This window comes from Equus quagga, chromosome 20 (genome assembly GCF_021613505.1).
Source record: "Equus quagga isolate Etosha38 chromosome 20, UCLA_HA_Equagga_1.0, whole genome shotgun sequence".
Classification (NCBI taxonomy): domain Eukaryota; kingdom Metazoa; phylum Chordata; class Mammalia; order Perissodactyla; family Equidae; genus Equus; species Equus quagga.
In genome coordinates, this window is record NC_060286.1 from 40336149 (window position 1) to 40346549 (window position 10401).

At 41.6% G+C, this 10401-nt stretch overlaps 1 protein-coding gene across 5 annotated transcripts in view; it reads left to right on the forward strand.

Annotated features, from left to right (window-relative positions):
* The window catches only part of EML1 (EMAP like 1), a 166118-nt gene that overhangs the window by 71451 nt on the left and 84266 nt on the right, over positions 1-10401 (forward strand). Inside the window, exon 1 of one of the 5 annotated variants that reach the window (XM_046647539.1) lies at positions 2018-2161. The exons of the other annotated variants lie outside the window; for them this stretch is intronic. The gene's annotated coding sequence lies outside the window, so the exon portion shown is untranslated. Of the gene's footprint in view, positions 1-2017; positions 2162-10401 lie in introns of those variants that run through there. 5 annotated transcript variants of the gene reach the window in all.

Here is a 10401-nt window from a genome sequence, read left to right on the forward strand (position 1 = left end):
TTGAGACTCGCCATCCTGCCATGCCCGTCAGTTCCAGGGGACGGTGGGGGAGGCTGGCTGAGGATGTGGAACTAGTGTCTTCTTGTACTGACTCGATTTCTTTTTTATAAAATTGCCACTCAGGAGACCCTGCTCCCAGCAGAAGAGCTTCTTTTCCCGTGCTCATGCCAGCGCTGGGCTCACAGCAGCGTCTGTCCCGGACGTGGACCTCGTTGGCTGCCCCGGGAGCTCATCTTGCTCTGGCCTCGCCGGAGCCTTGTCCCAGCTTAGGCATCGGGGCCGGGGCCCTTGCTGGTGGAGCGTGGGGTGGCAGAGGGTCACAGGGCTTGGCATCCTGAGACCTGCGTGAGGTCTTGGGTCTGCATGTGACACACCTTCTGAACCTGAATTTCTGTCATCTGTGAAAGTGGATTAAGTGATCAAATGATGCCTGTCCTGACCTTGTTCATTATAGAAACAGATGGAGCAGTGTATGTGGGGACACTGGACTGTAAAAGCACAAGCGAAGTGTTAGTTTTCTCATTCTTCCAACATGTATTTCTTGAGTGCCTGAGGTATGCCAAGCCCACTTCTAGGCTCTGTAGAAAGAGCGGTGAAGAAAACACACACAAAAAAGTCCTTACGTTCTGGTGGGAGAGGGATGATGAACCAGTTAGCAAATAAATGAACAAGGTAATTTCCTAAAGTGTTAAGTATTTTGAAGAAAATGAACTAATGACTGTGAATAATGAAAATGACTTTGACTGTGTAGTCCAGGTTTCACTCAGTATCAGTCTGGGTTAAGTACCACTTCCTCCAGGCAGCTCTCCCTGATTGCCCCAGGTAAAACAAGAATAGCTGTGGTTTACTGAGTAACTGCTAGGAGCCAAGGTCTTTAGTATGCATTATCTCTAATCTTCACTCTGCTCTATCCACTAGGTGTTATTCTCCTGCTTTACAATGAGGAGACCCAGGCTCAGAGCTCATACAATCGTTCAGTATCTCATAGCTAGAAAGTGACAGGATTGAGTGTCCTGACTGCAGAGTCTCTGTCCTTCCTCCCACGTCTCCCATCCTCCCCGTTCCCCCCGCCTTGTGTCCACCTCTGTTCCAGCACTCAGCATAGCCTGTGATGTGTATGTTGTCTGTTTTCCCCTGTTAGCCTCCGACTCCGAAAGGATGGGAACGGTGCACCCTTGGCAGCGAGACGAGTGCCTGGCTCTGCCTGGGAGCTTCTTCCAGGTGCGCTGAATTCATGCCCGGCTCCAGCCAGCCCCTCGCTGTGTACTTCCACTCACAGGGTCCCAGAGCTCTGCTCTGTTGACTGCAGTGGGGACAGTCAAGTTGGATCTCTCTGGAGAGAAAATAAGGAAAAAAATAAAGGTCTTTCATGTAAAAAAAAAAAAAATTGTTTTAGACATTAGGCATCTCTGTTGACAGGAGCCATGACCTGTTTGAAGGTCTTGCCTCTCAACTTTATGGTACACGAGCAGGGGTCTGTCCCTCCAGCTACAGAAGAACCTTGGTGCATGGTTGTCCAATAATGGGCCACTGTGTGGCTTAGTATGACTGTTCGTTCTCGTGAGGATTGACCATTTTACAATATAGAAAGTCTGTAGCATTTGCAGAATGCGTCCACACCTTGATTTTGAGCAGGAAAGGGACACAGTTATGTGAAGCAACTATCAGGGAGGGCAGAATTCCAGTCTTGGCCACTCCTTCTCCCAGAGGACTGACATCCAACCCCCAGAGCATCGTTACTGTAAGCAACGTGTCACAACCGCCCACAGTCCCATCAGTCTTGTAAAAATGAGTGCTGTCCTCATGTCCCATGGCGAATGGACACTTTCCCTGGTTCATTGACTCTAGTGGCACCACAACCATATGACACAAGGGTTCTGACCAAGTTTAGAATTGCCCTGCTTCTGGAAAAAAAAAATCTTAGGGCAAAAAATCACTATTTAGACTATTCTAGAATTCTATGAATGTTATAAATGTGATTCTATTTTAGAAGGAAAAAAAGCCGAAGTCCAGATTGACGCCAAAGAGAGAAAACAAGGCAGGAGCAGAATGGGCGTTAGACCTTTGCTGTGACCAGGAATGTTCTGTGAAACAAAGAACGTTGTCTGGGCCAGGAACAGGACGTGACTGTGGTTCGGAACACTGCAGAAGACTGTTCAAGGTGGTTCCAGATACTGATTTCAGCCAGTGGAGGGTGTCAGTAAATTCATCCATTTATTTTTGTATTCATTCAAAGCCAGGCATTGTACGCATCCAATAAAGGTGCAAAATAAATACAGCAGGCATGAAGGCGGGCACGGTCCTGCTCCACAGAGAGCCACTTAGCAGACTATAAAGACCCCGGCAGAGCAGCTGGACCTCGTCGGTACTGGTACTGAGTAAATACCCTCGCAGAGTGTCCGGATCTCGAAGGTCTGGGTGCTGTAAATACCATCTGTTGTGGGCTGAACTGTGTCCCCTCAGAATTCATGTTGACGTCCTAATCCTCAGAAGGTGGCTCCCGTTGGAGATTGGGTCTTTAAAGAGGTAATTAGGTTAAAATGAGGTCACTAGAGTGGGCCTTGATCCAAATGACTAGTGTCCTTATAAGAAGGGGAGATTAGGACACAGACAGGCACAGAAGGATGACCATGTGGAGACACAGAGAGAAGATGGCCAGCTACAAGCCAAAGGCAGAGGCCTCGGGAGAAACCAGCCCTGCTGACACTTGGATCTCGGAATTCCAGCCTCCAGAACTGTGAGAAAATAAATTTCTGCTATTTAAGCTGCCCAATTTGTGATACCTTGTTACAGTGCCTGAGCAGACTAATCCACCCTCATATAGTGTCTGGACCAGGTCAGCGTGAGGACTGTCACAAAATGTCCGGACCCAGTAGGCCCACAGTGCACATGTGGCTTAGGAAGGTGACAGAATGCTCTTTCTCTGCAGAATTTTCACCCATGAAGAAAAAGGAAGGAATTGAAGTCGTCCGTGTTTTTGCAGTCTGGGTATTGATTTCTAGGTTCCTTTCATAGATGTCTGATAGTTAGAGTGTTTTTTTTTTCTTTATGGCTCCAAATCATTATACGTTTATTATCCACCAATGTTTCATTTTCTTTATTTCAAAAATGCAGGTACAAGCTCATTAGTTCTCATCTTAAACATTCTGTTAGCTGTTCTTATATAGACTAGGCATTCTTGGGATGCCTTTCTTTTCTGGCTAACTCCTTAGTCCTTTAAAACTTAGCCGCCACTGTCCTGTGGACCAAGGAGCCCTCCAGACCCTCCAGCCTTGTCTGAGGGTCTGTGCATCTCTTTGAATGCCTGCCTCTTTCTCTGCCATTGCGTTTTTCTTAAAGCAACTGTCTGTGCTTACAGACTCTGCGCCTCCGTCACCCAGCACAGCCTCTGGTACAGAGAGTGAGCAGATGAATGAAAGAATGAATATATCATTTTCTTGAAGGCCAGTCATTCAAAATGGTTGAAAAAAATTGAGAGCACTTTTTTATTGTGGTAATATATATATATGTGTGTTATATATATATATATATAACAAAACTTGTGATTTTAGCCATCTTTAAGTATACAAATTCGCTGACATTAATTATGTTCCCAATGTTGTGCAACCTTCATCACTACCATCTGTTTCCAAGGTTTTTCATCACCCCGAACAGAAACTCCGTGCCCAAGAAGCAATAACTCCCATTCCCTCTTCCCCTAGCCCTTGGTAACCTCTAGTCTGCCTCTGCCCTTATGAATTTGCCTATTCTAGACATTTTATATAACTGGAATCATACAGTGCTTGTCTTTTTGTGGCTGGCTTCTTTCACTTAGCAAATGTTTTCAAGTTCCATCCGTGTTGTAGCTTGTATCAGAACTTCATTTCTTTTTCTTGGTGAATAATAATATTCCATTGTATGGCTATGCCACATTTTCTTTATCCATTCATCAGCTAATGGACACTGGGTTGTTTCTATCTTTTGGCTGTTGTGAATAATGCTGCTATGAATGTGAGTGTGCAAATATCCACTTGAGTCTCTGTTTTCAGTCCTTTTGGGTGTGTACTCTAGGAGTGGAAGGGTAATTCTCTGTTTAACTTTTTGAGGAATGACCACACTGTTTTGCATAGTGGCTGCACCATTTTACATTCCTACCAGCAGTGTACAAGGTTCAATTTCCCCACATCCTCACCGGTGCTTAATTTTCAATTTTGTTGATTATAGCCATCATAGTATGTGTGACAGGGTGTCTCATTGTGATTTCAATTACAGTTCTCCAATGATCAATGATGTTGAACATCTTTTTATGTGCTAATTGTCCATTTGCATATCTTCTTTGGAGAAATGCCTATTCAAGTCCTTTGCCCATTTTTTATTGGGTTGTTTATCTTTTTGTTGTTTAGCAAAATGGCTGAAACTTTAAAAAGTGGGCTCCTTAAAAGGGTAGCTCCTTCCTAATACTTGTCTTTCTGGGAAGCTTATTCTCTGAGGGTTCTGGATTGACAAGGTTATTTTAACCATCTCCTGTCCCTTCTTCTGGCCTTGGCTTTCTCCCATTTTTTTTTTCTAAGTGTTTATGTTTCAGGTTAAATTTCAAATGGTACTCAAATAAAGAATCAAACTGCAAATTTTCACATTGGAAAATGCTACCACTCAAATGCACAAATATCCTTTTCAAGTGCATTTAAGAAATTAGAGAACTACTTTGTCAATTTCTATTATTCGAGCGCTCTTTAAAAGTGATCACGTTATAGAAATGTACTTGGAGCGCTATTTTCCAGTGTATTTTGGGATGGAGTTGGAAGCAGGGCTTTGAATATGGAGAGGCAAATGTCTTCTTGGATAGATCTGAATATTCAGCCAAACGGTTTAGTTGGTTGTTTAATCTCAGTCTCGCTCTCCGAACTCTAAGTGGAAAGAGAGCCCAGTGGAGAGTGCCGCAGCCCCCAGGGGTAGGTGCTGTGGAAACACGTCTGGTCGGGGCCCCAGACCTGAGCCCTCGGCAACTTGGTGCTGCTCCCATTGGACCATCAGCAGCTGTGAGCCAGAGGGTTGTATCTTTTGTAGAATTTGGAATAAGGAGCTTCCGGTGGGATTTTAAAAGCTAATCTAAGAGAGTAAAATTGGAGGGTGGGATGTAGGGGAAATACAGTCCTACTATGACTGCTGGAGTATGTAGCAGTGGCCCTGATTAAAAATATTTTTCTTTCTTTTTTTTTTTTTTTTGTTTTGAGGTCCATTGAGAAAAAAATTCTGCTATGACCTTTAGGTCCAGAAACAGTCCAATTTAACTTTTTCCTTTCTTTGTCCAAACTGAATATTTTCTTATTCTTTGTATCCTGCCTCATTCCACAAAGGGTTTTTGATATCTTGTAATACTTGAGTAGATTTTCTGGAATCATTAAAGTATATATAATTTTTTTTACTGAAAGATGGCAGGGTTTTTTGGCTGCTTCCCTCCCCTTTTTAAAAAAAAAGGCTCCCTGGAAATATCATTGACATACAATAATCTGAACATATTTAAATGAACAATTTGATAAGTTTTGACATATGCGTATATCCATGAAACCATAACCACAATCAAGATAATGAACATATTCATCGTCCCCTAAACTTTCTTTGTGCCCTCTTATCATCCCTCTGTCCCCCCACCCCAAACGACTAACCTTCTGTCACTAAAGATTAGTTTGCATCTTGTGTGATTTCATATAGATGGAATCCTACAGCATGCGCTCTGTTTCTGGTTTCTTTCCCTCAGCATAATTATTTTCAGATTCATCCACGTTGTTGCTTGTTCAGTCTTAAAATGTCCTTGTTACTGTTGTGTTGACACACCACAGTTTGTTGATATATTCACTTGTTGATGGACATTTGGGCTGTTTCTAGTTTTTAGCTACTTCCAGCTAAACTGCTTTGAACATTTGTGTCCAAGTCTGTGCGTGGACGTGTGCTTTCCTTTCTCTTGGGTAGATACCTAGGAGAGGAATGGTTGGATCACACCGTGGGCGTAGGTTTAACTGTTTTCCAAAGTGGTTGCACCATTTTACATTCCCACAGCAGTGTGTCAGAGATCCAGTTGCTCCACGTGCTTACCAACACTTTTTTCGTAATATGTTTGTCTGATTTTAACATCACAGTAATACCTAATAGAAGAATTGAGAAGTATTCCCTCCTCTTTGATTATCTGGAAGAGTTTGCGTAGAACTGGTATTATTTCTTCCTGAAATGTGCGATAGAATCCACCAGTGAAGTTATGTGGGTCTGGGGTTTTGTGGAAAGGTTTTTGTCTACAAATTCACTCTCTTTGACAGACCTATTTAGATTATCTATTTGTTCTTATGTGAGCCTTGCTAGTTTTGTCTCTCAAGGAATTTGTGTATTTCATCTAGGTTATTGAATTTGGTGACATAAAGTTGCTCCTAATATTCCCTGTTATCCTTCTAATACCTGTTGATCTGTAGTGCTGTCACCTCTTCTTCCTGATATTGATACTTTGTGTATTCTCTTTTTTTTTCCTGATTAATTCATCTATAGGTTTGTCAATTTTATTTGTTGTCTCAAAGAATCAGCTTTTGGTTTCATTGGGTTTCCCTGTTGGTGTTTTTTTGCCCTGTTTCCCTGATTTCTGCTCCCAGGTCTATGACTTCCTTTCTTCTCTTTACTTTGGGTTTCTTAAGGTAGAAGCTGAGGTCATTTCCCATCACCTCCTCCTCTTGCTTCTTCCTCTTTTCTTCTGAAGTTATTTAGAGCTATAAAATTCTCTCTCAGAACCATTTTAGCTGCACCCCACAAATTTTTATATGCTATCTTTTCGTGTTCATTCAGTTCAAAATACTTTCTAATTTCCCTTTCTGTCCAACCTGAGTTGATTTTGTGCAAGTTGTAAGGTCTGTGTCTAGATTCATGGATTTCCAGTTGTTCCAGCACCGTTTGTTGAAAATACTGTCCATTCTCCGTTGAATTGCCTTTGCCCGTTTGTCGAAGACCAGTTGACTATGTTCGAGTGGTCTATTTCTGGGCTCTAGTCTGTTCTTTCACCAGTAACGTGATGTCTTGATTACTGTTGCTTTATAACAAGTCTTAAGGTCAGGTAGAGTCAGTTCTCCAACACTGTTGCCCTTCTTCAGTATTGTGTTGACTATTTTGGGTCATTTGCCTTTCCATATGATCTCTAGAATCAGCTTTTCAATCTTCACAAAATAGCTTGCTAGGATTATGATTGGGATTGTGTTGAATCTATAGATCAAGTTGGGAAAAATTGACATCATAACAATATTAGGACTTCTAATCCATAAACGTGGACTATCTCTCCATTTCTTTAGATCTTTTTTAAATGTTTCATCATAATTTTATAATTTTCTGCATATAACTCCTATATGTATTTTGTTAGACTTATACCTAAGTATTTCATTTTTTTAGTCCTCTTGTAAATGGTATTGTGTTTTTAATTTCACATTCTAATTGTTCGTTGATGGTAGAAAGGAAAGCAGTCAACTTTTATTTATTAACCTTGGATCATGCAACCTTGTTATAATCTCTTATTAGTTCTAGAGGTTTTTTTTTGTTGATTCTTTGGAGTTTTCTACATAGACGGTCATATCATCTGCAAACAGTTTTATTTCTTCCTTCTCAATTTGTGTATCTTTTACTTCCTTTTCTTGTCATCTTGCACTAGCTGGGGCTTCCAGTATGATGTCGAATAGGAGTGATGAGAGGAGACAGCCGTGCTTTGTTCCTCGTCTCGTGGGAAATGATCCAGTCTCTCGCCGTGAGTGTAGTGTTAGCTGTATGCTTTTTGTAGGTGTTCTTTATCAAGTGCGGGAAGTTCTCCTCTGTTCCTAGTTTGCCAGATTTTCTCTTTATCACTGGTCTTAAGCAATTTGATTTTGCTCTGCCTTGGTATAATTTTCTTCATGTTTTTTGTGCTTGGGATTCGTCGAGCTTCTTGTTCTGTGGGTTTATAATTTTCATCAAATTTGGAAGAATTTCAGCCATTATTTCTTCAATTATTTTTTGTTCCCTGCTCTCTCCTCTCCTTTAGGGACTTGAGTTACAAAGATGCTAGGACACTTGAGGTTGTCTTACAAACTCCTTGGTGTTCTATTCTCGTTCTCTCTCTCTTGTCTGTTTTCTCTCTGTATCTCATTTTGGACAGTTTCTATTGCTGTTTCTTCATGTTCATTAATCTTTGCAGTCAGTCTCATCCAGCATATTATAGTTTCCATCTCTAGAAGCTTGAGTTATTTTTTAAATATATATCTTCCATGCTTCTCCATAACATATACAGTCTTTCCTCTAGCTTCTTGAATGTGTGTAATACAGTTATAATAACAGCTTAATTTTCCTTATCTAATAATTCTGTCATCTGTGTCATTTCTGGCTTAGTTTTGCTAGGTTGGTTCTTTTCCTTATTATGGGTCATATTTTCCTGCTTTTTTGAATGCCTGGTTTTTGGGGATTTTTTATTGGATCCCAGACATTGAATTGTACCTTGTGGGGAGCCGGATATTTTTATATTGCTATAAATACTTCTCAGCTTTGTTCTGGGATGTGGTTAGGTTCCTTGCAAACTGTTTGATTCCTTCGAGTCTCACTCTTAAGCTTTATGAGGGGGACCAGAGTAGGGTTTAGTCTGGGGTAAAATCCCATGAGTGTTCTCCCTGTGGATTATAAGCCCTGTGGGTTATGTGGTTTTCCACTCTGGCTGATGGTGGCAGGAACTCTTGCCAGTGCTGTGTGAGCTGTGGTGGTTGTTCTCTCTGTTCTTTTCGGCTGGTTCTTTCACCAGCCCCGGGTCATTTCCTCACGGGTAAATGCTCGTCAGTTCTCAGCGGAAGACTCGGGGATGTTCTCTGCAGATTTCCGAAGTCTTCTCTCTCTGCAGCTTGCTCCTCTTCAGTACTCTGCCCTGTGGACTCTAGTCATCTTGGCTTCTCTGGACGTCCAGCTCTGTCTCCCCAACTTAGGGAGACCTCCAGGTCCACCTGGGTTCCCCTCCCTGCATCACTTCCTGGAAACTCTCCAGGCTGTCTGCTGGGGCAACTGTAGGGTTCACCTCTTTTGCTTACTGTCTCTGGGTGATCGATGTCCCTCATTGTCTGATGTCCAATGTCTTAAAAACCTTTGTGTAATATGCTTTGACTGTTCTTTTTCACTAATTTAGGTAGGATGACAAATCCAGTTTCTGTTGCTCCATCTTGGCTGAAGCAGAAGTTGATGGCACTTTTTAAAAAGTAGTTAACACAATGTCAATAAGAAAGGGCAAAAAAAAGTTCTACAGGAGCAACAGTCATCACAAAGAAGAGAATGTGGGTTTTGGGAGGTTAGAACTCAAACTTTCCTTTGCGTTCTAACCTTAGAATCTTGTTGCTCCACTTGTTAAATAAGAATCTGGAAGATGAGTTCTACGAGGAGAAGCTAGGTATTTTTGGTCTTAAGTGTCTTTCAAGAGCCAAACATACCTACTGTATTATCCTGAAGACGGACTGCTAGCTTCAGTGCATTTCAGGAAATTTTATCTTAGAGAACCAGTTATCTGGCTTTGGCTCCATTGATGGATTTTAAACCACATAAACTGTGCTTTTCTGACTTTCATCCCAACTGTTAAAGGACAGGCTCTCATGCAAGTGAATATTGCCTGAAACTAATCACAACTATTCAGTCTAGAAGACAATGTGTTATGGGTAATGTAACCTTATAGTACTTTAAATAGAAAGGTTTTTTATAATAATGGAAATCTATAGGAAAACTTAGGATAAGAATAGCTTTTATTCTTTTTGCTGAAAGGTTTTAAAACCATTGTATCCAATAAAAATTGATTAAAGCCACCTTTTTAGATACTTTTTGTTAAGTCGGCTTAGGGACTGACAACATCTTATCCAGAAGTGAACAGCAAATATAACAAGTTCATGTTGTAATAGTCTGTACGTAAAATGAAAATTCAGGCCACTGTTTCAGATCTTCTTCAAGTCCTACCCGAAGCTCATTACTTTGTCTGCTCTCCCCTTCCCCACCTCCATAATTTTAATCTTTCCTTTTATGGTTAGGATTTGGCAGTCCTGCATGACTTGCGAGGAGCATTATTAAAACGCATTAGTCTTTTTTCTCTCTCTCTCTCCTCCCAGCTGTCCCAGGGGCTGGGTAGGCCGTTCCTGCGCTCAGTGCTCCTGGTCCTGCAACCTTCAGAGCAAAGCCAAGTTTTCAGGCACATTGCTTCACACGTTATTGGGGGCTTCTTTTCTGTTCGACTGCAGGATCTCTTGTTTGCCTTAAAACCGTAAAGTGGACAAAAAAGCATTAACAACCTTCAAGTACCCAGGGCTTTTAGTTTCTGACAGAAAAGAGAAACAAAATTACTTCTGCAAAGGTGGAGGGGTATGTGTGTGTGTGCATGCCAGTGTGTATGGGTGTGGGGTGTGTGTG